The following is a 27,373-nucleotide window of genomic DNA, read 5'->3' as shown; positions in this document are numbered from 1 at the left end:
AACTCATGCTTGTAGCTTCAAGAACACTGTCTAACCATCTCGTCCTCTGTCGTCCCCTTCTCCTTGCGCCCTCCATCTTTCCCAACATCAGGGTCTTTTCCAGGGAGTCTTCTCTTCTCATGAGGTGGCCAGAGTATAGGAGCCTCAGCTTCAGGATCTGTCCTTCCAGTGAGCACTCAGGGCTGATTTCCTTAAGAATGGATAGGTTTGATCTTCTTGCAGTCCATGGGACTCTCAAGTGTCTCCTCCAGCACCATAATTCAAAAGCATCAATTCTTCAGCAATCAGCCTTCTTTATGGACCAGCTCTCGCCTCCATACATCACTACTGGGAAAACCTACAGGCCTTCAAAGTAGGCCCCCTCTGATACAATGCACCGTTGACAACATCCGTAGAACTGTTGAAACTTCTGGAGAAGTCCTCTTTTCATACTGCTTTCAGTTCCCTCGTCACAGCAGCTTGGATGTGTGAAATGTTGGGAAATCTGTGCCCTTTCAGTGCAGATTTCAGTTTTGAAAAAAGAAAGAAATCCGGTGGGGCCAGATCAGGAGAATAATGGAGGGTGGGAAACTCAGTAACCTCAGTAACGATTTCACGCGGAATATGCAATTCTTCCGCCATCATTCGGATGGTCAAACACCAATTCCACATCAATAACTCACGAACTCTGTCGACATTTGCCGCCATTCTGCCCGTCGACGGTCTGCCAGACTAAGGGTTATCTTTGATGGTTTGCCGCCCTTCATGGAAATGCTTGAACCACTCATACGCTGTCTTTCGAGTTACAGCTTCAGCTCTGTATACAATTGTGAGCATTTTGTGGTTTCCGATGCTGACTGGATGTTCAAATATTTCTCGCTGTCCAATTTCTGTGACCATTCACCGAACATTCCGGTCACACCTTGTACTATTCACATTTACCTGTGAAGAAGTCTCACTGAACTCAATGGGGTTTTCTTCTGAGTAGACATGCCTAGGTTGGCACTGCAAGGCAACAAACCATGGTTAAAACTAGTCATACGTAAGTATTCTGTCTGCACCAAATACAGTGGTACCTCGGGTTAAGAGCTTAATTCATTCTGGAGGTCTGTTCTTAACCTGAAACTGTTCTTAACCTGAAGCACCACTTTAGCTAATGGGGCCTCCTGCTGTTGCCGTGCCGCCAGAGCACAATTTCTGTTCTCATCCTGAAGCAAAGTTCTTAACCCGAGGTACTATTTCTGGGTTAGCGGAGTCTGTAACCTGAGGCGTCTGTAACCTGAAGCATCTGTAACCCGAGGTACCACTGTATGCATTATTATTGTAGTGAACAACAGGGCAAGAACTCTACATAGAATTTCACCACAAGATTCTCTCTGTTCAAAAGTGGGATACAATGTTTTAAGATTTGTTTGGGAATTTTTGTTACTTTGCACAAGCTTGTTCTACCACTATTTTGGACTTTCTTGAAATATGTATCCACTATAATACTTCTCTCAGGTCTCTCATGGCTCTGGTAATTGTGAACGTTGAATCAAGGGTCAGCGTTGGTGTAACACCAGCAGTTAAATTATAAGCGACCAGGGAAGACAACTGCAGTGAAGTGGAGAGTCAGATTTAAAGAGAGCCAAGTCCTTCTCCATCTTATCTCTCTGTGGTCTCTGCTGCTCAAATTCTTTTTCCAAAGCCTGGATCCAGTGCCAGAAAACAGCACAGCTGGGCTAGAAGACCCTGGAAGCAGGTGCAGTCAAAGGTTTTGGTTCCCTTCAACTAGTGCCTCTTTTGCATGTGAAGAATCAGATCCCACTATACATGATTCAGGCAGAAATGTTTCCAAACATAGGTTGCCACCCTCACGCCTAATTTGATCTGTCATGACTGTAAGAGCAGATATACAGGAAAGATCACATAAGGAGAGAGACTGAAGCAATCAGAGAAATATCTGCAGTTCAACTGACCTCCCAGGTCTGACCTCAGGTTAATAATTAGCTGAACTAGCCAGCTGACTAAGGAACAAGCAACATCTACTGGATTTATGCCACAAATTTTCAAACTCACTGCAGCAACCAGGCATGATCTGACTACATAGAGCCTATTAGAATATGGCTGTCCACCTCTCGGGAGAGACAGAACATATCCCCTCTTTCTTGTAGACATTGGTTATGAGCCAGCCTTCCAGCTTCAATTCTAAGTGCTGGTTCTTGTTTTGAAATCTCTTTATGACTTGGGACCAACATGCTTCAGAGAAAGCCAGCTCCCATATGAGCCCAGTTGTGGGCAGTGTTCTCCACAGCAAGCCTCCTCCAGGTGTCCATGCCATAGCAGAGAAAGACAACTACAGTTGTACCTTGGTTCTCAAACAGAATGTGTTCCAGGAGTCCATTCGACCCCTGGAACCATTCAAAAACCACGGTGTGGCTTCTGATTGGCTGAAGGATGCTCCTGCAGCCAATCGGAAGCCACGCCGGATATTTGGCTTCCAAAAATCGTTCAAAAACCGGAACACTCACTTTCGGGTTTCAATCATTTGGGAGCCAAGGCGTTTGAGATCCAAGGTACAACTGCATAGTGCAGAACAGGTCCTTGACCATAGCTGCTCCAAAGGCTCAGAGCTGTTCTGGCCTTAAAGCTTTTCAAAGAGAATGAAAGCTGTAACTGCAAAGTGAATATTGTGGATGAATGCTGCTGCTATGATTTAGATTTTTTTTTTAAAGCTCCATGAATTATTTCTGTTGTTTTATTTTGGCCAGAAGACACCTATGCTGGGCATAGTTTAAACAAACAAGGAGGGTCAAAAACAGGATACTGGAGAAATATGGTAAAGAACCTCAGGTCCATTCTGCATCTTAACTCTATGAAACCCACCTGCCAGAAATGGATTCTGCTCCTGATCTGGTCCCTGTGCCATTTGTATGAACCCTGTTTGGCAAGAATGGATGATGTGGTTTAAAGGGTCTAAAGGTAAAGGACCCCTGGACGGTAAAGTCCAGTCAAAGGCGACTATGGGGTTGCGGTGCTCATCTAATTTTCAGGCCAAGGGAGCTGGTGTTTGTCCACAGACAGCCTTCTGGTTCATGTGGCCAGCATGACTAAACCGCTTCTGGCACAACGGAACACCGTGATGGAAACCAGAGTGCATGAAAACACCATTTACCTTCCCGCCACAGAGGTACCTATTTATCTACTTGCACTGGCGTGCTTTCAAACTGCTAGGTTGGCAGGAGCTGAGACAGAGCGACAGGAGCTCACCCCGTTGAGTGGATTCAAACTGCCGACAAAACATCCTCACAGTCTCCACCCAACCCACCAGGAAAGGCAAAAGCAGTTCAACACATACAAGGAGGTATGTTCCACCCTCCAGTAATCATTTATTCCTTGTTGCTCTGATTGCATCTTAGCTACGGATGGGAAGAATTGAGCACTGTATTGGCATGTAAAAAGCCTGTGGAGATGGGAATTGAAAGTATTTTCATGCCCACATTGGAGGCAGCTTCCTTGAACATAGCCCAGGGGGCAAGTTTAAGTGAGTTGCCCAAGGCACAAGTCTCCTGCCACACTATAAAACAGGAAACACATGTAGAAGTAAAATACAGTAGATCTAGGTGGTTAAAACCAGCCTTCCCTAAACTTGGTGCCCTCCTGATGTTTTGGACTATAATGTGCATCATTATAGGCCTTCTGGCGGTTCCCTCATTGCGAGAAGTGAGGTTACAGGGAACCAGACAGAGGGCCTTCTCGGTAGTGGCGCCCGCCCTGTGGAACACCCTCCCTTCAGATGTGAAGGAAATAAGCAGCTATCCTATCTTTAAAAGACATCTGAAGGCAGCCCTGTTCAGGGACGTTTTTAATATTTAATGCTGTACTGTTTTTAACATTTGATTGGGAGCCGCCCAGATTGGCTGGGGAGACTCAGCCAGATGGGTGGGGTATAAATAATTTATTATTATTATTATTATTATTATTATTATTATTATTATTATTAGAAGAAGACACAGGTTGTGGGACGGCTGGTAAAGCAATAAAGCTATGGCATGTGTCCAGTGCTTTTTTCTGGGGGGACGAAGGGACGCATACCCCGAAACATTTTGCGAATCTTTGCATTTTTGTCCGTTTACGGTATTTATTTTTCCCGATTTGATTTTTCCCGAATGGTGATTTTCTTGAGTCAAAATGAGAGTACCCCTAAACATATTTTTTTTGGGGGGGGAGCACTGCATATTTCACTAGAGAAGGTAAAAACTCACTGCGGTCATGGTGAGCCAATCTGACCCGGCAGACTGTGAGCGACAGTTGTTAATTCTAGATCCCAAATGTGAGCAACAGTGGTACAAGCAAGCAAAAACCCCAAACCAAAACAAATCATGCCTCTTGAGCCTCCCTAAGGGAATGTACTGCAATTCCACTTTGAACAATAGGCCCAGTTTTTTTGCAAAAAGAAGGAATAGAGCCGAAACATAACACTCTCGCAGCCTCTCGTGAAATGTGATATTTCCACTAAAAAAGAGAGAGGACGGGGGAACTAAAGCGTCTCATTTCAACGCTCAATCTGTGATGTGTTTCGTTACGAATTACGAGTGCAACAGGAAGCTGAACCACAGACATGGGTTAATGTCAAACAACTGCCATGGTAGGAAGTTCCCAAGATATCTGAGCAGCAACAGATAAACTTTCGTTCACCAACACCATTGATTCTTCAGCCCTCCTCGTTTCGGGGTAACCATTGAGGCATCTGATCATAGCCTGCATTTTTAATCAAGGCTTATATTTTGATCAGATTCCTGTATTCTAAAAATGACCTTAAAGAAATATATATTTGTAAATGTTTGTATCTCTCATGCCAGGCAGAAACCATACTCTGGCAGCTGTTTATCTTCTTGATCAAGGGCCCCCCTGATCTATAGCAGTGTCTCAGGGTTGTAAAAGAAAATTACAGGCTAGGAGCAAAAGGTCACACTGACCATACAAATTATAGAATACAATCAAGGTTGCAAAAATAGTAATAATTATGGTGCCTCCCATTAAACTTGAGCCACATCTTCCTAAGGTTAAAAGGGCAAATAAACAGCAGCTAGACTAGGCAAAGCAGCTCTCTGAAACTGCTTTGAATCTTTGAAGCTTCAGAGAATTTAGAGAACCTAGCTTTTACTAAGTTCCCTTTTACTTAGACAAGATCTTTGCTTCTAAAAATCTATATATGTTATGTTATGAAATATATTGGCTTAAATGTAATTATGCAAAGGATTTAGAAGAAATGTTAAATAGAATCATAGAAGAGTTGGAATAGACCACAAGGGCCATTGGGTCCGGACCCCTGCCAGACAGAGAGACGCCATCAGAGCACTCCTGACATATGGTTGTCGGGCCTCTGCTTAATGACCTCCAAAGAAGGAGATCTTTCATTGATAATGTGTGAGGAGGTGAACCCAAAATATCTGTTTAAGATAAAAATTAGAACCATTAGCCATCATCTGTTTTGGAGTGAATAGGGCAATAGGGCAAAAGATGAAATGTTAGTTAAGGCGCCTAGTCTAGGGCAAAAGGTTATCTGGTAATTAAGGTGCCTGGTCGAGGTAAATATAAGATATATGACTACTTATTTGCCAATTATAAATAGAAGGAAATATAGCTCTTTGTCTCCCATAAAAGGTAATAGGAAATGGGTGTATCTTTTATGATTGGTTCTAGCAAACAGCCAATAGGAATTTTAACCAGGCTGATTGGACAGAGGCAGCCAAAGGAGGAGCAAGGGGGCTGAGCTGAGGGAATATAAGTGCTGGCCATAAGGGCAGAAGGCCAGGCCAGAGCTTGGTAACCATATACCACTGTGCCTCACATTTATTTGTCTGACAAATAAATTATTATTTTAATTTCTCTATTGCTGCGTTGAATATTTCATTCCAGCTAAGCGTTAACCACAAGCAGGGTGCTACACCATCTCCTATTGAGTTGCATGCAAGGGATCCCTGCACAACACAGAGGATTCTGGGACCAGAGGAGCATCCTGGCTGCCGATACAAATGCTGGTCACCTCTGATGGGCTTTATCAAATAGATTTATGTCCTGCTTGTTGACTAGTGACTTACAACATACACAAAATGCGATAAAGGAACGACATACTCTAAAGGAAAACAACCATATGAGTCAGCACCAGATCTTCATTGCAACAGGGCAGTTAGTAGTAATAGAAGTTCCTTGGGGTTGTTGCTTTTTTGGTGGGGGTAGTGAGAGGCAAGTTGGTGCACAGTTCTGCCTGTTGATGGCTAGCTGTCCTGTGATGGGCATGGGACAGTCTCGCTCAGCTTTCCCCAACCTGGTGCCTTCCAAGTTTTGGTGGACTATAATTCACCTTATCGCAGACCACTGGTCATGCTGGCAGGCGCTATGGGGAACTAACAACACCTGGAAGGAACCAGGCTAAGAAAGTGTGTTAGCTGAAGCAAGTAAAGGTAAAGGGACCCCTGACCATTAGGTCCAGTCACGGACGACTCTGGGGTTGCGGCGCTCATCTCGCTTTAGTGGCCGAGGGAGCCGGCGTACAGCTTCCGGGTCATGTGGCCACAGCATGAGTAAGCCACTTCTGGTGAACCAGAGCAGCACACGGAAATGCCGTTTACCTTCCCGCCGGAGCGGTACCTATATATCTACTTGCATTTTCACGTGCTTTCAAACAGCTAGGTTGGCAGGAGCAGGGACCGAACAATGGGAGCTCACCCCATCGTGGGGATTCGAACTGCCGACCTTCTGATCGGCAAGTCCTAGGCTCTGTGGTTTAACCCACAGCGGTGTTAAACTTCATCTCTCCCCCTTGCTCTCATCATCACCCATGGGCAGTGTTAGAAACTCAGATAAATAAGCTAATCGCCAAATACCGCCTTAAAGCTTTGTTACAGTTGCCACCACATAATGTCTAGAAGCCATTTCCTCCCAATGAAGTTCATTTCCATTTCTACGCCGCTTTATATTTTAAAGGAAAAAATCTCAAAGCGGTTGACAACACATTAAAACAGGCCCAGCAAAGGAAACATATGGAATAGGCAGAAATGGCGAAACTTACCAGACTGGTTGCACCAGTCACAAAATGTGCCTGGCTAATTTTGGACACTGCCCATGGGGAATATAGTTTTAATTCCTTGGGGCATACCCAGTGGCAGGATACTAGACAGGAAGATCAAGAATGGTTGAATGCTGGTTTCTTCAAAGAAGCATGTCTGCCATCACTTATCTTCCCACTGAGGAATCCCAACCTCTCAAGGAATCCAGGGGGTACCCTGAAGTACAATTAAAAAACCTATTCCAAACTAGTCTACCCCACGTACGCCATGCCAATATTGTTTTAAGACAGCAAATGTCTACTGGCAGCACTTGTGGATTATACAGAAGGAGAGCTAAAGGCATCTAACACTTTTTTGTGTTGGGACAGTTTAGTGAACAGCAGAGATGCACTGAACATGCCCAACAGGCAGTTGCAGCCACTAGCTCAACTCAGTATAGCAGCTTCTTATAACTTTTTTTTTTTTTTGCAAATATTTATAAACCACCACTTCCTAAAAAATGTAAAGGCATAATATATCAGAAAATTATAAAACAAATGGCCAACAATGAATCAAACTTTCCATTTTTAGGAGCAGTCACGAAAAAGTGTTCAACCACAAGTTGGCCAGACTTTTCTGATTCTCTCCGCTACTAGCAAAAAAAACCCCTTTTAAGTGGAAGGATATAGAATTGCTGAGAAACTCTGCCTTCTCAAGTATACCCATATGGCGGCAACTGCAAAACACAGACCTGGCCAGATCAGCCCAATGGCAAACTTGATGTTAAAATATTGCAGTCCTCAGCTTGCGGAAACAGATGTTTTGGGAATAAGCGCAGCAAATACAATTTCACACCTTGCTTGTTTGTGCAGTGTACTACAATCTCACTTAGCTGTCCTGAGGTTGCCATCCACTTTCATGCATAGTTTGCACATTTTGGGAGTCAAAAGATTTCTCTGCTCAAAGGAGCCATGGCAAACCACTTCCATCATGATATGAACATGCAGATCCACCATAAACAGCCACTGAAATACCCTGGGCTACCATGTTGAGTTTGGCGACCCAGATTCATGGGGAAATCCCTACTGATGTTGGTCTCTGTCTATCTCAGAGCTGCTGTGACAAGCAAATGAGTCAGGAATTTATGGAGGGGTTTTTTGTGTGTATTGCAACAGAAATGATTTACCGTGATGTAGAAGAGAATACTGGGGGTCTCTCTGGCAACTATCCAGATTGCCACTAAACATGCAAACAAGAAGTCTTTCATTTTTCATTGGGAAAGATCAACAAAACACTCCTTGGGCACGCATTACAGGATGCCCAGCACAAATGCAACCACTGGCAGCAACAAAACATAACATCCTGAACTCAACTACCTGCCCACAGATCATAGAATCATTGAGCTGGAAGGGACCTTGAGGGTCATCTAGTCCAACCCGCAGCAATGCAGGAGTCTTTTGCCCAAGGTGCCGCTCAAACCCGCAACCCTGAGTCTCATGCTCCACCAACTGAGCTATCTAGCCACATTGCATGGTAATCAGATGTTGCCTGGACTCCCAACTCCCATCAACCCCGGACAGAATGGTGGACGGGCAGGGATGATGGGATTTGTAGTCCCAGCAACCTCCGGAGGGCACTACGTTGCTTGTAGCCTCATTTATGCTTTTCGGTGCGGCACACCGATTCAAAACTGGGCAGTAAGACGCTTGCGTAATCAAAGGCGCATCACAGGAAGCCAGCGATCTGATTTTTCATTTCCCGATTCCCTGCGTCAGAATCGGTCCCCAAGACAAAATCTTTCAGAGAGCATTGACGCTGGATCCAGGCTTGAGGCTCTCACAAGCCCGGCATTCATGGAGGGGGGTGAGAGAGACGCAAGAGAACATAATGCACCAAGCTGGCTAGGCTGATGCGCCGGGGACGCCTCGATCCTGCCTCTGGTCCTTTCCCAGGGAATCCGGCGGAACAGCAGCAGCCCCGCGCACCGCAACGCGCAACCTGGAAAGGTCATTGATCCGGCGCCCTCCAGCGCCCACCCACGCCGCCTCCCCACCGCCCTTCCTCCGAGGAGCCAGCCAGCCAGCCAGCCAGCCAGCCAGCCTTGCCTGCTCTCCCCGGACCTAAAAATAAAAACAACGTGAAATCTGCGGGAATTATATGGATAATCTACTTGCCTGCTTGCTGCAGTGGACGGGCTCCCACCCCGCGCTAGAGTGCAAAAAAAAAGAAGGGGAAAAAAGAAGTAGCCGTTGCCAGACCTAACAAAGAAAGATCTCTCTCTCTCTCTCTCCTGCTAGAATTTCGCTTTGATGGTATCTCGATGTTCCCGGGGAGGAACGAGGGTTGAGGAAGGCGAGAGGAGGGGGGCGTCAAGGAAGCGATTCCGCCGACACCCACTCCTCCCTTCCGAGGAGAAGAAAACGGGGTTGCGCGGGGGGAGGAGGGGTGACATTAGAAAGAAGCAGATTGCTTAAAGCCAACTGCTTCCCCAAGCAGTGGCCAACCGGACTGGAGACGCACCACAGGCTTCATAAGGGGGTTCCCCCTTGCAAAGAAAGACGAGCCCTCCCCCCGCAACTGTTAGACCCCCCCAAAAAAAACTTTGCAAGGAAAGACCCCCCCCCCCCAGTCCCCGCTCCTTTCTTTCCGTCTCTTTGCAGCAGCATCCAATTCATTTCCTTCTTTCCCCCTCCATCCTTTCCCCTTACCTGGCTCAGCGGCGGATCCAGGCGATGCCTGCGCTCCCCCAGCCGCCGGGAAGAGGAAGGAGTCCGTCGGCCGTAGCTGGGCGAGAGAGCAAGACCGGCCTCTCTCTCTCTTTCTCCTGCTCCTCCTCCTTCGCCGCTCGCTCACCCCGCGCTCAGGAGCCAGCCAAACCCTCCGCCTCCCACCTTGGGCAACAGTTGGCAGTTAGCGCGGAAGCCACGCCTCCCTCCCCCCCCCGCAGGCTGTTGCTAAGCGCCCAGGCCCCCTCATTGTATCCTTTCGGCGGCATCAAAACGGGGCGGGGGCGCGAAGATTCCAAAAGGGAAAGTGGGCGGCGCCAAGAGTTTTTAGAGGTTGTTGTTGTTGTTTAGTGGATTAGTCGTGTCCGACTCTTCCTGACCCCATGGACCAGAGCCCGCCAGGCACTCCTGTCTTCCACTGCCTCCCGCAGCTTGGTCAAACTCATGCTGGTAGCTTCGAGAACACTGTCCAACCATCTCGTCCTCTGTCGTCCCCTTCTCCTTGTGCCCTCCATCTTTCCAACATCATGGTCTTTTCCAGGGAGTCTTCTCTTCTCATGGTGTGGCCAAAGTATTGGAGCCTCAGCTTCAGGATCTGTCCTTCCAGTGAGCACTCAGGACTGATTTCCCTAAGAATGGATAGGTTTGATCTTCTTGCAGTCCCTGGGACTCTCAAGAGTTTCCTCCAGCACCATAATTCAAAAGCATCAATTCTTCAGCGACCAGCCTTCTTTATGGTCCAGCTCTCGCTTCCATACATCACTACTGGGAAAAGCATAGCTTTAACTATACGGACCTTTTAGAGGTAGCAGCTAGCAAAGCTTCCGTCAGGGGTCTGTGGAGCGCAAGCAATGGGGATGATGCGGGGTGGGGGCTGTGGTTGGGAATGTGTGGCTCGCTGCAAAGAGCAAGAAACTACGCCCGCCGCGGAAACTTGAGTTTCTTGGGGGTGAAGTTCCCGCATAGGAGCCCGGCCAGCTGCAGCGGAACATGCTTCTGAGCAAATGGGCTTAGGGTCGCGCTTGTTACCAATCCTTTTGGTTTGTGTTGCAGCTACACACACGCAGAGAGAGAGAGAGAGCGCTAGGAGTGTGCAACTTAAGGGATTGCCTTCACCCAGCTGTTATTAACGTCTGAAACCATCTGGCCCATAGCTGTCAATGTTTTCCTTTTTTTAAAGGGAAATTCCCTTATTCCGAATAGGATTCCTCGCGAGAAAAGGGAAAAGTGGACAGCTATGATCTGGCCTGGGGGCCAACTTGGAATAAAAGTCGCACCCCACATAATTGTGCACGTGACATGGTGCACACGCACCGTTTGAATGGCAGTGCCCATCAACTTTGGAAGCCCTGCCCCCCTCAAATATTTTATTGGGGGGAGGGGAGGGAGAAAGACCCCTTGGTGCTTTGAGCCCACCCAGGGGTGGCTGTGGGCAGGATTCCTGCATTGCTGGGGGTTGGACTAGATGACCCTCAGGGTCCCTTCCAACACTACAATTCATAAATGTGTGTGCACGCACTTGTATGTTTGTTGTGAACCTGAGGGTTTGCATGCAGAAGCCAGCTCCTAGGTGCAATGCCCAGCATTTCCAAGAGGGACCAGGAAAGTCCTCAATTCTTCAAGAGCGGCTGCCAGTCAGTGTAAATAGAGAGTGTTGAAATAGATGGACCAATGGTCTGATTTATAAAGCTGTCCCCATCTCCAGCTGTCCAGTATACCTGAAGGAGCGTCTCCACCCCCATCATTCTGCCCGGACGCTGAGGTCCAGCGCCGAGGGCCTTCTGGCGGTTCCCTCATTGCGAGAAGCAAAGCTACAGGGAACCAGGCAGAGGGCCTTCTCGGTAGTGGCGCCCGCCCTGTGGAACGCCCTTCCACCAGATGTCAAAGAGATAAACAACTACCTGACATTCAGAAGACATCTTAAGGCAGCCCTGTTCAGGGAAGTTTTTAACGTGTGATATTTTACTGTATTTTTGGTTTTTATGGAAGCCGCCCAGAGTGGCTGGGGAGGCCCAGCCAGATGGGCGGGGTATAAATAATTAATTATTATTATTATTATTATTATCTCCCCCCCCCCCAAATGCCATGCCTGTACAGTGCTACCTCGGGTTAAGAACTTAATTTGTTCCAGAGGTCCGTTCTTAACCTGAAACTGTTCTTAACCTGAGGTACCACTTTAGCTAATGGGGCCTCCTTGCTGCCGCCGCGCGATTTCTGTTCTCATCCTGAAGCAAAGGTCTTAACCCGAGGTACTATTTCTGGGTTAGCAGAGTCTGTAACCCGAAGCGCCTGTAACCTGAAGCATCTGTAACCTGAGGTACCACTGTACTGGAGAGAGTAAGATTAAAACAAAATTAAAATGCTTCGTGAGACAGGGAAATCAATATTCTATCTCTCCTATTCCTACAATATTCTCTGCAGGATACAGAGAAAAGTACATAACACCCCCCCCCCCCGGATAAGTATTTAGTATGAATCAGCAGATAGCATAATTAAAGTTACTTAAGGATATGAAGGAAGAAATTTCAGCTGTGATTCCAGGCACACTTACTTTAAAAGAAGTGCCTCCCCCATTAAAAGAAATCCCCAATGCCACTTTTTCCAGTGACACATTTAGGATGGATGAACTTTGAAGTCCAGATACGTTGCCCATCTATAGATGAATGTAGTGGAATGCAACCCTAGGCAGAGAAAACACTCCAATAACCTCCTGTACAGCAATAAGGAATCCAGATACTGCATGCAGAGTGTTGTGGCCATGTAAGCAGTGAGCATGCTCATTTTCCTATGCAGGCATAATAGTAAGACTTCTAACTTCCTTTGGAAGGTCCCCCTTTCTGGTGTCTGGAACGGTGGACTAGTAAGACACCATATTAAAAAAGGAGGTTTGTACAGATATATCATGCTATGTGCAGCAGTCTCTGTGTATTTTCTCAATGCAGATGTAACATTCCCTGCTGCAACGGTGCCATCTCCTTTAGAAACTGAATTTTCATGGATAGGCGTTTTCATGGATGGCTTTTCATGGATAGGCATTTTCCACTCTCTAAGGCAGAGCTCCCCAAACTTTTCATGTTGGTGGCACACTTTTTGGATGTGCATCATTTTGTGACGCAGTAATTCAGTTTTACTAGAAAATTGGAGGTTAAAATACCATATTTTTCACTCCATAAGACGCACTTTTTTCCTCCTAAAAAGCAAGGGGAAATGTCTGTGTGTCTTATGGAGTGAATGCGTGGTCCCTGGAGCCAAATTGCCCAGGGGCAAAAAGCGGATCGTGCTTTTTTTTTAGAAAGAGGGAAGGGGGTGTTGAAATGAAGCCGCAGAGCAGCTGGTCGGCAAGCGATCAGGAGGGAGATAAGGGAGGCTAGCGATAAAGGAGGCTGCCTGGGAGGGGGGAGGTAAAAGCCCATGGATCCTCAGGATTTTTGCATTGGGTCACCCCAAACTCACTGTCAAATCCCATGTCTGTGGCCATAGCAGGAACCACAAAAATCATACATCCACTGTTTTGTTCAGAATTTTTTTTCTTCTTGTTTTCCTCCTCTAAAAACTAGGTGCGTCTTATGGTCAGGTGCGTCTTATGGAGCGGAAAATATGATAGTCCCTTTCCAGCCCCGGGAGGAGCATGGATAAAGTTTGTGTGACACACCTATACACTGCAGCCGACACACTAATGTGTCGTGACACACAGTTTGGCAAGTTCTGCTCTAAGGATCTGCATCCTAGCTGCCGTTTCCATCTCAACTTTGGCCTCTGCATTACCCACCCCCCTAGAGAATGAGCCCCATCTGCATTCTCGATCCTGCAATAAGGCAGGAAAACCTGTACTGACTTCTCTTATTGATGATGGTGGTTAGCGTTTTTCAATAAAAAATGAAATAGTATGCCAAAGCAATAACATAACTAGAAACTGTTTCTCATGCATGTTTCACGGCTAACTGACATTTCCCTTCTCCCTCCCTGCACCAGTCCACACACGGAAATCCAGATACATCAAGTGTGCATGAAATAGGCATAACCATCAGGAATTTTTGCCAAGAATGAATTGCTGGGAGCCTTGAAAATTATGGATGTTCAGTGAAAAGCATGCCAAAGCCTATAGAAAGAATCTCGGATCTTTTGCTCTTGTATAAATCTTAACTGATGGGTCATTTTTTTCTATTACTGCTCCAAAGAGATTGGTATCATTGACCATGAATAAGATCTTGGGATGATTGCCAGGAGTGAGCTATAGTCAGTCTTGCTGCTAAAGTCATGCATATACAGTCGTACCTTGGAAGTCAAATGGAATCTGTTCTGGAAGTCCGTTCAACTTCCAAAATGTTCGGAAACCAAAGCACAGCTTCTGATTGGCTGTAGGAAGCTCCTGCAGCCAATCAGAAGCCACCGAATCCCTGCCGGACATTCAGCTTCCAAAAGAACGTTCGAAAACTGGAACAATCACATCCAGGTTTTGATCGTTCGGGAGCCGATTTGTTCAGGAGCCAAGGCGTTCAATATCCAAGGTACGACTGTACACAGTTCCTTTAACTGAATGTTTGAATTTCCTTCCTCAAAAATATTCAAGTAATGCTAACTGTGAACTTAGCAACACTTTTTCATTAAGGATAAGAACCATCTCTGCGTGTATCATCTTCCAATACCAGCACAAATGTTTATATTTGCCCCACAAATATGTTTGCCAGACCCTCTCCAATAAGTCATAGTGGAAAACATTTGAGACAGCTGTAAAGGTGTACAATACCGTCTGTGAATTAACTTCAACGAATTCTCCCTAATGTAAACAGACTGATCAAAAGAGTCACACACCCCATATATTTTATTCTAATCTTTGGTTTGAATCCCCAAACCCATATTGCTTTAAGGCTTGCCATGGAATTCACAGTTGCTCCTAATGTCTTACAGAAAGAAAGAAAGAGAAAGAGAGAGAGAGAGAAAGAAAGAAAGAAAGAAAGAAAGAAAGAAAGAAAGAAAGGAAGGAAGGAAGGAAGGAAGGAAGGTATAAACTCAAACACTCTTCACAGCTGTCATATTACTGTGCTTCTGCTTTCAGAAATTGCTTTCAGTAACTTCCTTTTTTGAAAACCAACATATTGTTGTGCAAACCAGTATTTCGTTATTGTACAAATATATACTAGCAAACAAACGGGAGGCGAAAGAATAAAGAAATGAAAGTGGGACTATTGGGGAATGTATCCAATTTTTACACAAGCATTCCCCGGAATGTGGCCACCTTGTTACAATGTCCATGTCAAACAAACTGAGTCACAAATGGGTTCAAATTAGGAGAAGAAAAAGGCAGAGGTAGCTGTAGACTTCACTGTAGTCTGGAAAATCAAAAGAACACAGAATGTCAGGCTATAGCTGTCAGATATCTTAAATATGTTTTATGTCCTCTTTATGCAGAAATGGTCATTTTTTAATGAGGACTAACTCAGTCAACCATTAAAACAAACAAACCAACAAACCTGTGGCATATGCATTTTGAAGTTATCACAATAGAAAAAAAGTGGTTTGGTCTTTTGTATTTGCTTTTCTCTTTGTTTGGCCAATACATTTTCATGAATATTTGCTGCTTTTAAAAGGCACAAGAAAGTGTGTGTAAATCTATATTGGAAAGGGATATATAAACATAGGAAGCAGATGACTGGCTAATATAGTCACATGGCCACAACAATGGCTGCATTTTAATGTTACAAGCCATAGTTTATCATGACGGGAACAATTCTAGCCTCCCCCTGGGTTCACATTTATTGTGCAACTATGGAAGCTTTCGTTTCCATTTTGGATTAGCCACTGTTTGTTGTTTCATCTGAACCCAACAAACTTTGGTTAACCTTAACTATGGTTTCTTTGAAACAAGCAAAGTTTCAAATTTTGGTTTCTCAAACTGGCTTTGTTTCTGACACACGATACCTCAGATTAATCCCTGTTTAGTGTTGCATCTAGCCACTAACTTCTGCTTCACTGTAAATGAAGGTTTGTATCTTCTTCTCTTTGCTGTGTTTATTGTGATTTTCCAAATGCAGCCCCTGCCTTTGCAACTACAGTGGTACCTCGGGTTAAGTACTTAATTCGTTCTGGAGATCTGTTCTTAACCTGAAACTGTTCTTAACCTGAAGCACCACTTTAGCTAATGGGGCTCCTGCTGCCGCCGTGCTGCCAGAGCCCGATTTCTCTTCCTATCCTGAAGCAAAGTTCTTAACCTGAAGCACTATTTCTGGGTTAGCGGAGTGCTTAACCTGAAGCATATGTAACCTGAAGCGTATGTAACCCGAGGTACCACTGTACAAGCCTGAGAAACTAGGGCTGTTTATAAATAATGTGAGATTCCCTAGATGCTGAGAAGGCCACAGAAAGGTAATCTTGAATTTATATGTTGTACAAATTTGCATTAAGGGTAAAACAACAGGGAGTTGGGTATATGTTTAGCCTGGAAAAGAGGAGACTAAGAGGAGATAGGATATCTTCACATATCTCAAGGGCTGTCACCTGGAAGATGGAACAGCCTATTTTCTCCTGCTGTGGAGGGTAGGACCCGAAACAATGGATTCAACATTCAAGGAAGGAGATTCCAACTAAACTTCAGGAAGAACTTCTGACAGTAAGAGCTGTTCAGCAGTTCTGGACTGTCCTTACTTTGAGGTATTTAAGCAGAGCTTGGATGGACTGCAAGAACATCAAACCTATCCATTCTGAAGGAAATCAGCCCTGAGTGCTGACTGGAAGGACAGATCCTGAAGCTGAGGCTCCAATACTTTGGCCACCTCATGAGAAGAGAAGTCTCCCTGGAAAAGACCCTGATGTTGGGAAAGATGGAGGGCATAAGAAGAAGGGGACGACAGAGGACGAGATGGTTAGACAGTGTTCTCAAAGCTACCAGCATGAGTTTGACCAAACTGCAGGAGGCAGTGGAAGACAGGAGTGCCTGGCGTGCTCTGGTCCAGGGGGTCACGAAGAGCCGGACATGACTAAACGACTAAACAACAACAAGGATGGCCATTTGTCAAGGATGCTTTAGTTGAGATTCCTGCATTGCAGGAAGTTGGACTAGATGATCCTTGAGGTCCCTTCCAACTCTACAATTCTGCGTTTTAGTATTTCTATGAATCTGTTCCTTTTTTTCATGTTGATTTCACACAACAGTAGACTGTCATATGCAACGGTTTTCAAAGCACACCTAAAACTCCTAAAAATTCAGATTTTGTCTTAAAGGCTAGGTAAGAGAGCAATCATGGCTCAGCAAATGTCATTATAAAAACGAGTGTGTGATAAATAAAAAGAACCCGTCAGGCACATTTTTCATAATTACCTTGTAGATTTCAGCGTGAAATGCCTCCAGTTACTCTTGATCATCCAGCATTATTTTGAGACCTGACAGTTTATGCTTTTAATGGAATTCCAACTTGTGCTGGGTTAGCAAATATACTGGCAATCAATGTTTAATAATAGCTTTACCCAAAGCATGTTTTATTAGCTATGGATGCCCAGGTGCCATATACTAATGTTTAATACACAAACCAAGTGTACCATTAGTAGCCCAGGATTGTATGATTCATTGCAAGGCAATAATTAAATAATAATAATTGGCATCTTGTTGATAGAAATTTACCAAAGTTACTACAAACTGTGTCTCTTCAACAGATCAACCCCTGTCTGTAGAGTGTTATATGGATTTAAATAAGCTATGAGTACTGCCAGATGTATTCCCCCTTGGCTTTCGGTAAAACTTTGTGTTTTACTACCTCATATTAATTAAGTAACCGTATGAAAATCTGATTTTTCACATTGATGCAAATGCAGAAGGACCCGACTTTCACTCAAATGAAGACATTATGCAAAAAATTAATGCATTGGCAATTCCCAATGCGATGCGGATGGCGCTGTGGGTTAAACCACAGAGCCTAGGACTTGCCAATCAGAAGGTCGGCAGTTAGAATCCCTGCGACGGGGTGAGCTCCCGTTGCTTGGTCCCTGCTCCTGCCAACCTAGCAGTTCGAAAGCACATCAAAGTGCAAGTAGATAAATAGGTACTGCTCCGGCAGGAAGGTAAACGGCGTTTCCATGCGCTGCTATGGTTCGCCAGAAGCGGCTTAGTCATGCTGGCCACATGACCCGAAAGCTGTACGCCGGCTCCCTCGGCCTATAGAGCGAGATGAGCGCCGCAACCCCAGAGTCGGTCACGACTGGACCTAATGGTCAGGGGTTCCTTTACCTTTAATTCCCAATGCAGAGATGTTAAACTCAGATGGTTGTTTCCTACACTGCATGCACAGAGTTCTGCTCACCCAACAGGACTTGCCTTTCCTTTCCTTGTGTGCCCTCAAAATCTGCTACGGGGTGTACCCCACCTCTTTGAAGCAGATTTTGGGGGTACATAGGAACCAAAAGGAAAGTTGCATTGCGACAATCTGTTGTGTTAGTGGAACAACAGTGTTGGCTGTGATCCAGAGGTAGGATTTTTGAACAAAGTATGCATAAAGTGGTTGCTTTAAGTTCGAATTTTTCCAGGTAGTTTTGGATGTATAAAAATGACTATTGTACTAGTTTCCTTTCCACAATATGGCAGAGAGCCTGGCTTTGGGAATAAGGTGCAAGGGCTCCAGCGGGATTGTAAAGCCCTCCTACCTCCTTCCCAAACCTGGGCAAATGCTAACTAGGCTTTGGAAATGAGACAGAGGGAGGACTCTAGGATCCTCACCCCTCCAGTGTGGTGTAGTGGTTAAGAGCGGTGGACTCGTAATCTGGGTTCGTGTCTCTGCTCCTCCTCCTGCAGCTGCTGGGTGACCTTGGGCCAGTCACACTTCTCTGAAGTCTCTCAGCCCCACTCACCTCACAGAGTGTTTGTTGTGGGGGAGGAAGGGAAAGGAGAATGTTAGCCGCTTTGAGACTCCTTCGGGTAGTGATAAAGCGGGATATCAAATCCAAACTCTTCTTCTTCTCCTTCCCATAACCAGGCAAGTGCTTTCTGGCCTCACTCTCTGCTCAGTGTCCATTTCGGGGGAACCGGTCACTCTGCCTTAAAACCATCTCTGTTGGACTCCTCTGATCCAGTGTACAGTGGCAACTCGGTTTAAGAACAGCCCTGTTTACAAACTATTTGGTTTAGGAACTCCGCAAAACTGAAAGTAGTGTTCCGGTTTGCAAACTTTACCTCGGTCTAAGAACAGAAGCCAAACGGTGGAAGGGTACCAGCGGCGGGAGGCCTCATTAGGGAAAGTGCACCTCAGTTTAAGAACGGTTTTGGTTTAAGAACGGACTTCTGGAATGGATTAAGTTTGGAAACCGAGGTACCACTGTAGATGTCTTTGTGGAACAACTTGTCATGAGATTCTACTCAATATTGACCAGAGCAGATTCCAACGTATAGTTAGCAGAGTAAAAACTTAAACACGTTGCAGGATTCCCAAAAAATGGACCAGAGGCAACTGTATTTCACCCAGCAGAGCTTTAGTGCTACTGAAGGCAAATAAGCATAATGGTCACAAATTCAATACATTCAGGACTAGCACTGTCCATGAGAAATCCAGTTGCAGCAGACTTAACTGAAACTTACAATAACTTATAATAAGGCTAAACCTTAACACTACATATAGAACACCACACCAGAAGGAAAAGAGATAGAAAGATAAAGAGTGAAACCCAGGCTTCTTCTGGCCTTACTTTTATAGTCAGCATAACCTTGACAGAAAAGATAACAGAACCAGTTTAAGCCAGTTGTACACAGCTTCTCTGAAGGAATAACCCAAACATCATGAACTTCTGCTTGTTTCTTTCACACAGAGAAGCTTCCAGAACCCTCTTGAATTCATTAGAATAGGAAAGATCTCGACACATCAGATCAATCCTTTCTGCACTAAGAAATGCCAACTGACACAACTAAGGTAAAAGATCTTCCACGTAATATTTTATTTCATCTTTATACTTGGAACCACATTTTAAATTTCTGGATTCATTCATTCATTCATTTGGATTACACTAAAATAACCACCACAGAAAATATATGCTATCTATTGTAACAGTATCACTGAATTGTGGCTCCCCCATAAATACGTCATTGTGGGTTATAAAAAAACCCACCATTGGTATGCGTGGATCTGATTCATCAAACTTCTGTAGCGGGTTCTTGGTTGAATTAAGATTTTCAAAGCTCCCATTCCCCCGAAATCCACACAGAAGCAATAAATTATTCTTCCAAAGCAAACCAGGCTTTAGTTCCAGGCTACATAAGTTATCAGCGAGGAACAAGGGCTGCAATGTGAGGAACAGATACTAATTAACAACAGAGATAATGTAGAAGCTGAAGCCACAGTGATCTGATGAAATAATATGGAAACTTGTTTATGCCTCAAGGCTCTTTAACCAACTTCTTTATGATGGGATTTCTCAGATTACTTAGCACTGATGTATGAAGCAACGGTATATTATATTATATAATATAATAATATGAGATAATATGAAAGATTTTCATAGGTTTTTTTTTCCACAGGAGGGAGTTGCATTCATTAAAAGGAACTTTCCTTAGAATTCTGCCACAGAAGTGTGTTCATTGGGATGCAAAGTTTATTTTACTGTGTGAGCAAACTAGAGGGAGGGAACCACCAGAAGGCCCTTGGAGCTGGACCTCAGTGTCCGGACTGAATGATGGGGGTGGAGACGCTCCTTCAGGTATACAGGTTTAAAGGTCAGCACTAACACTTTGAATTGTGCTCGGAAACGTACTAGAAGCCAATGTAGGTCTTTCAGGATTGGTGTTATATGGTCTCTGCGGCCACTCAAGTCACCAGTCTGGCTGCCACATTCTAGATTAGTTGTAGTTTCCGGGTCACCTTCAAAGGTAGCCCCACGTAGAACGCATAGCAGTTGTTCAAGCGGGAGATAACCAGAGCATACACCACTCTGGCGAGACAGTCTGTGGGCAGGTAGGGTCTCAGCCTGCATACCAGATGGAGCTGGTAGACAGCTGTCCTGGACACAGAATTGACCTGTGCCTCCATGGACAGCTGTGAGTCCAAAATGACTCCCAGGCTGTGCACCTGGTCCATCAGGGGCACAGTTACCCCATTCAGGACCAGGGAGTCCTCCACACCCGCTCGCCCCCTGCCCCCCCAAAACAGTACTGCTGTCTTGTCAGGATTCAACCTCAATCTGTTAGCTGCCATCCATCCTCCAACCGCCTCCAGACACTGACACAGGACATTCACCGCCTTCACTTGGAGTTAAAGAGTGGGATTTTCCTGAGAAAGAAGCCAGGCAAGGGGAAAACCACCCGTGCTTTCTAGGCACAGGGCAAGCAGAATTGTGGGTGAGCCCTGACAGCTGCTGTTGCATCATAGCGGCAAACAAGTGTACACTGTGTGAGCCACGGATCTCTAGTTTCAAGTCTCCTGTGCAATTGATGGAAATCATGGAAATGAATGGGGATGCCATGGCCCCCAAGACAGTCACTGAGCCCAGGACATCTGGCCCATCCTTCTGTCAGGTTGTGGTGCCTGACAGAGTCACGCAGGGTTCATGCGGGCCACAGGGAAGAGAATAGGACATGGCTATTGTTGAATGCTATGGCCCTATTGTTTGCAGAAGGAAGGGGGTCATTAGGGAGACAAGCTGCTATAATGCGGCTTTCAAGGGGGACAATGGCGTGTTTGTTTTTTAACAGGAGATGTCATTGGAGTGAAACAAGGACCACCTCCTTGAAGCAACTCCAAGGCCGACAGTACAAGCCCTTTTATGAGACAGATCCGTGCAACTTGACACAGTAAGGGCAGACTTTTGAAAATCTGTTTTGAATGCGCAGAGGTTATTTCAATGGAGCCAGTTCAGTCACCTCCCTACCCCAGTGTTAAATCAGTGTGGTGTGGTTAAAGCACTGGGTGAATTCATCTCCACACCTCCTTGTTTAAGAATGTGATTTGAAAAGCAATGTGTGCGGAGGTAATGATTTTGCTGCATTTCAAGCCACTAGGTAAAGGGACCCCTGACCATTAGGTCCAGTCATGGCTGACTCTGGGGTTGTGGTGCTCATCTCGCTTTATTGGCCGAGGGAGCCGGCGTACAGCTTCCGGGTCATGTGGCCAGCATGACTAAGCCGCTTCTAGCGAACCAGAGCAGTGCACGGAAACACCGTTTACCTTCCCGCCAGAGTGGTACCTATTTATCTACTTGCACTTTGAGGTGCTTTCGAACTGCTAGGTTGGCAGGAGCAGGGACCGAGCAACGGGAGCTCACCCCATCGTGGGGATTCGAACCACTGACCTTATGATCGGCAAATCCTAGGCTCTGTGGTTTAACCCACAGCGCCACCCGTGTCCCTTCAAGCCACTAGCCCAAGTCAAAAACAAACCTCAAACACTTCAAGGTCAACTCTATTTTTCTTACTTCATCTCCCACAACTTCTGCTTTGTGTGGAATTTCACCTGAGGAAGAGTTCTGCAGTACTCAGAGGCTTGCGTGCCATTTTGAAACGTTTCAGATGGTCCTAATAAGATGATTACTGGCTGTGAATTTTGGAGTATTATTCATAATGCTTTGTAAAAATATGACACCCCGATTCTGTGCTGAAACGTTATCATAGAGTTGGGAGGGACCATGAGGGTCATTTAGTCCAGCCACCTTCAATGCAGGAATATTTTGCCCAAACATGGGGCTGGAACCCCCGGTCTTGAGGCTGAGAGTCTCATGCTCTACTGACTGAGCTAATTGAGTCATGGCTTGATCGTGTGGCTGCTTTGGCTGTTGCAGCAGAGGAAGACATTTGTTGTGCAATAGCTCTTCCTGCTCCTTTGCAAAGAAGAGCAGAGGAGGCCTGGTCATTTCTGCTCTTCTTTGCAAAGAAGACCTACCATATTTTTCACTCTATAAGACGCACCGGACCACAAGACGCACCTAGTTTTTGGAGGAGGAAAACAAGAAAAAAAATATTCTGAATCTCAGAAGCCAGAACAGCTGCGCAGTGAAAGCAGCGATCCCTCTTGCTGTTCTGGCTTCTGGGATAGCTGTGCAGCCTGCATTCACTCCATAAGATGCACACACATTTCCCCATACGTTTTAGGAGGGAAAAAGTGAGTCTTATAGAGCAAAAAATACGGTACATCTACGCTGCTGTTTCCCACTTCATAGTACTAAAGGAGTTAAATGGGTATAATACACACACACACCCAACACACACACACACACACACACACCAATTTATCAATATTAAAAATATTATAATAAATCTACTTTTTTTATTAAAAATGCATAATTAAGTTTATAAAAACAAAAAAAAAAAATTTCCTTCCAGTAGCACCTTAAAGACCAACTAAGTTAGTTCTTGGTATGAGCTTTCGTGTGCATGCACACTTCTTCAGATACACTGAAACAGAAGTTGCCAGATCCTTCTATATAGTGAGAAGGTGGGGAGGGGTATTACTCAGAAGGGTGGTGGGAATGGGTGATTGGCAGATAGCTGTGATGAGCCTGTTGACGACTCTAACGACTGCAATAGGTCTTACAGGAAAAAGCAAGGGGTGAGAAGGTGAAAAATGGCTTTGTCCTGTATAATGAGATAAGAATCCAATGTCTTTGTTCAGACCAGGTCTCTCCATGGTTTTAAGTTTGGTAATGAGTTGCAATTCAGCAGCTTCTCTTTCCAGTCTATTTCTGAAATTCCTTTGTAGTAAAACAGCTATTTTGAGATCTTGTATAGAATGTCCTGGGAGATTGAAGTGTTCTCCTACTGGTTTCTCTGTCTTGTGATTCTTGATGTCTGATTTATGTCCGTTTATTCTTTGGCGTAAGGTTTGGCCTGTTTGTCCAATATAGAGAGCTGAAGGACACTGTTGGCATTTGATGGCATACACAATGTTAGACGATGAGCAATTAAATAGTCCCGAGATGGTATGTGTGATGTTGTTGGGGCCAGTAATGGTGTTGTCCGGGTGTATGTGGCAGCAAAGTTGGCATCTGGGTTTATTGCAGGCTCTGGTGCCGGTGTTTATAAAGCAGTTGGTTTTCAGCCTATAGCGCAACTCTGCAGAACTGCTAGGCAGATGGGCATTTGGAATGCTCCTGCCAAGCCTACAGCAAGACTCATTGAATCTTCCTGCTCCATCCCTTCCCTCCACTGTTACATCAGCAAACCCAAGAGCAGGGCTAGGCAACCTAAGGCCCAGGGGCCGGATGCAGCCCAATCGCCTTCTCAATCTGGCGCATGGATGGTCTGGGAATCAGCGTGTTTTTACATGAGTAGAACGTGTCCTTTTATTTAAAATGCATCTCTGGGTTATTTGTGGGGCATAGGAATGCGTTCATATTTTTTTTTCAAAATATAGTCCGGCCCACCACATGGTGTGAGGGACGGTGGACCGGCCCACGGCTTAAAAAGGTTGCTGACCCCTGCCCAAGAGGCTCAGTGGTTTAGACCACAGTGCCACCCACGTGGCCCTTGGACCAGACCTTATAACTTACTGTGATAGCATCAGTCAAGCCAGGGTCCGGTATACTTATTAGCCCAACTGAAACAGTCAACTTTGCAGTCAGTTTTGCGGCAACACTGAAGGGCAACTGTCCACTACATAAAGATAAAATAAACCTCACCAGTTTTAAAGATAAAAACCCACACCAACACTATGGGCTTCATTTAAGTGTTCTGCCTCAGACAGGTGTTTTTGTTTTTTGTTCTGCAAACAACAGGTCTTGCCAATGTTAGCAATTGAGATGTACCACATACAGTGGTACCTCGGGTTAAGTACTTAATTCGTTCCGGGGGTCCGTTCTTAACCTGAAACTGTTCTTAACCTGAAGCACCACTTTAGCTAATGGGGCCTCCCGCTGCTGCCGTGCCGCTGCCATGCGATTTCTGTTCTCATCCTGAAGCAAAGTTCTTAACCCGAGGTACTATTTCTGGGTTAGCGGAGTCTGTAACCTGAAGCGTCTGTAACCTGAGGTACCACTGTACCACATATTTATTAACTCATTTCTGGCACTGAGTATTTTTTCACACAAGATCATGTATGCACTGAACCAATAGGATGGACAAGCTTTTAAGACCTAAAAACAAGTATATTAAATATACTGGCTCTCCCACCTCCCCAATCTTTCAAAGTTTGCTTGATGGCCATCAGGTCGCTTCCAACTTTATAATTCTATGATTTATTTTTGTGTGTGAAGTCCTGCAATTCAAAAAGCTTCCGCTTGGCTTTTATTGGTTTTGTTTTTATTAGTGCTCTAAATGCTTCCCTGGATCAAAAGCAGAAACATCATCTTAGGCTAGACAAACATCACCCTGGGGAATCCTTGGGGCTCATCTCTTGAAAGCATGGGATCTCTCATTTGTCAGATTTAATAAAAAGCTACTAAAAAAAATAAGTGTGCGCCATGTGCTCTCAATAAAGGGAGACCAGATCAATCAATGGCATACACAATCTGCTCAGTTTGCCACCCGCAGCAAAAATCTATATAACACACGACCTCACTCGAGGGCTCCCTTCTCCATTTCACTTTTCACAACACAATGAAGCCACTATGCTCAAAGCGCATCTTGTACATCTGGCCATTTCACAGTCACATGTTTCCCTCCATCCAGAATAAGGCTGGAAAATACCGTATTTCAGCCTCCACTGAAATCAGCGGCGCTTACTTTCGAAGAAACGTGCAGCCCATCGGACTGCACAAGCAAATCCACACAACTAAGTTTACTACAGGGCTGCAAACTAGGGGTTTCTGCCTAGATGTCTTCCTTCAAAAAGCAGTGCCAGCCCCATGCATTTTGCTGCCAGATGTCTCCCCCCAACAAATTAGGACTGACACTTTACAACCCTTCCTGCTGCATCAGATAATGATTCCCTTTGCTCTCTATGCTACTCCAAGCTATGGTATTACTGGAAACAGGTTGCCAGAATCTCCTTCTGCTCCTCTCTGCTTCCGTTTGCTTAAAGAGGTTGAGAAGTGATGAAGTTGAGAAAGAGATTCAGCTACCGTATTTTTCGCTCTATAAGACGCATCCGACCATAAGACAAACCTAGTTTTTAGAGGAGGAAAACAAGAAAGAAAAAATTCTGAATCCCAGAAGCCAGAACAGCAAGAGGGATCAGTGTGCAGCGTAAGCGGCGATCCCTCTTGCTGTTCTGGCTTCTGGGATAGCTGCGCAGCCTGCATTCACTCCATAAGACGCACACACATTTCCCCTTACTTTTTAGGAGGGGAAAAGTGAGTCTTATAGAGCAAAAAATACGGTATATATGAACGAATTCTTACGCCTCACAAATAACCCAGAGATGGATTTTAAATAAAAGGACACATTCTACTCATGTAAAAACACACTGATTCCCAGACCATATACAGACTGGATTTAGAAGGCGATTGGCCGGATCCGGCCCCTGGGCCTTAGTTTGCCTACCCCTGGGTTAGAACATGGTGCTGATAACACCAAGGTGCAGGTTCCATCCCCGTATGGGACAGCTGCATATTTCTGTATGGGGGGCTGGACTAGGCGATTCTCAGGTTCCTTTCCAATGCTACAGTTCTGTAATTCTATGAAGACAGCTCTGGCTGCAGTAAAAAGGGGGTTTCTCCCCCCACCCCTTCTTAAACTAATCTTTTCAACATTTCTTTCCTGTACAGTGGTACCTCGGCTTACAGACGCTTCAGGTTGCAGACTCCGCTAACCCAGAAATAGTACCTCAGGTTAAGAACTTTGCTTCAGGATGAGAACAGAAATTGCGCGGCGGCGGCGCAGCAGCAACAGGAGGCCCCATTAGCTAAGTGGGTTAAATCACAGAGCCTAGGACTTACCAATCAGAAGGTTGGCGGTTAAATCCCCGCGATGGGGTGAGCTCCCGTTGCTCGGTCCCTGCTCCTGCCCACCTAGCAGTTCGAAAACACGTCAAAGTGCAAGTAGATAAATAGGTACCGCTCCGGCGGGAAGGTAAACAGCATTTCCGTGCACTGTTCTGGTTTGCCAGAAGCGGCTTAGTCATACTGGCCACATGACCCGGAAGCTGTACGCCAGCTCCCTCGGCCAATAAAGCGAGATGAGCGCCGCAACCCCAGAGTTGGTCATGACTGGACCTAATGGTCAGGGGTCCCTTTACCTTTACCTTTACCTCAGGTTAAGAACAGTTTCAGGTTAAGAACAGAACTCCAGAACGAATTACCGTATTTTTTGCACCATAACACTCACTTTTTTCCTCCTAGAAAGTAAGGGGAAATGTCTGTGCGTGTTATGGAGCGAATGCCTACGGATGGCGGGGGGAATCTGCTGCAGTCGTGAGCAGAGGATCCATGGTTCCCCTTCCTTCCCTCCTCCGTGGCTCGCTTTGAAACAGCAAAGCGGGAGAAGAGCTGCTGAGTGGGGAGGAGAGAGGGACAGAGAGCCTGCTTCTTTAATAGGAGCAAAGTGGGAGAGGAGAGGAGCCGCTTGCACGAGTGTAAGTGGCTCCTGTCCAGTTGGTTACTTTAAAGCAAGCAGGCTCTCTGTCCCTCTCTCCTTCCCACTCAGCTCGCTAAATAGCAGCAAAGTTTTTCAGCTCGCTAAGCCGGGGATGAGCGGGGAGGAGGGAGAAAAGCAGAGCCTGCTTGCTTTAAAGGAGCAAAGTGGGAGAGGAGAGGAGCCTTCTCCCCTTATACCCCTCTTCTTCATTATTAGCAGCATCC

At 45.5% G+C, this 27,373-nt stretch overlaps 1 protein-coding gene across 7 annotated transcripts in view; it reads right to left on the bottom strand.

The window, feature by feature from the left end:
- Positions 1–27,373, bottom strand: part of RAB11FIP4 (RAB11 family interacting protein 4) — a 208,916-nt gene that overhangs the window by 38,918 nt on the left and 142,625 nt on the right. The window contains exon 1 of one of the 7 annotated variants that reach the window (XM_053375162.1): positions 9,719–9,900. The exons of 5 other annotated variants lie outside the window; for them this stretch is intronic. The gene's annotated coding sequence lies outside the window, so the exon portion shown is untranslated. Of the gene's footprint in view, positions 1–9,184; positions 9,208–9,718; positions 9,901–27,373 lie in introns of those variants that run through there. One more of the 7 variants, XM_053375163.1, reaches the window with a different exon arrangement.

This window comes from Podarcis raffonei, chromosome 2 (assembly GCF_027172205.1).
Source record: "Podarcis raffonei isolate rPodRaf1 chromosome 2, rPodRaf1.pri, whole genome shotgun sequence".
In the NCBI taxonomy this organism is placed as follows: domain Eukaryota; kingdom Metazoa; phylum Chordata; class Lepidosauria; order Squamata; family Lacertidae; genus Podarcis; species Podarcis raffonei.
Note: the sequence above shows the minus strand (reverse complement) of the source record. Positions and strands in the feature narration are given on the sequence as shown.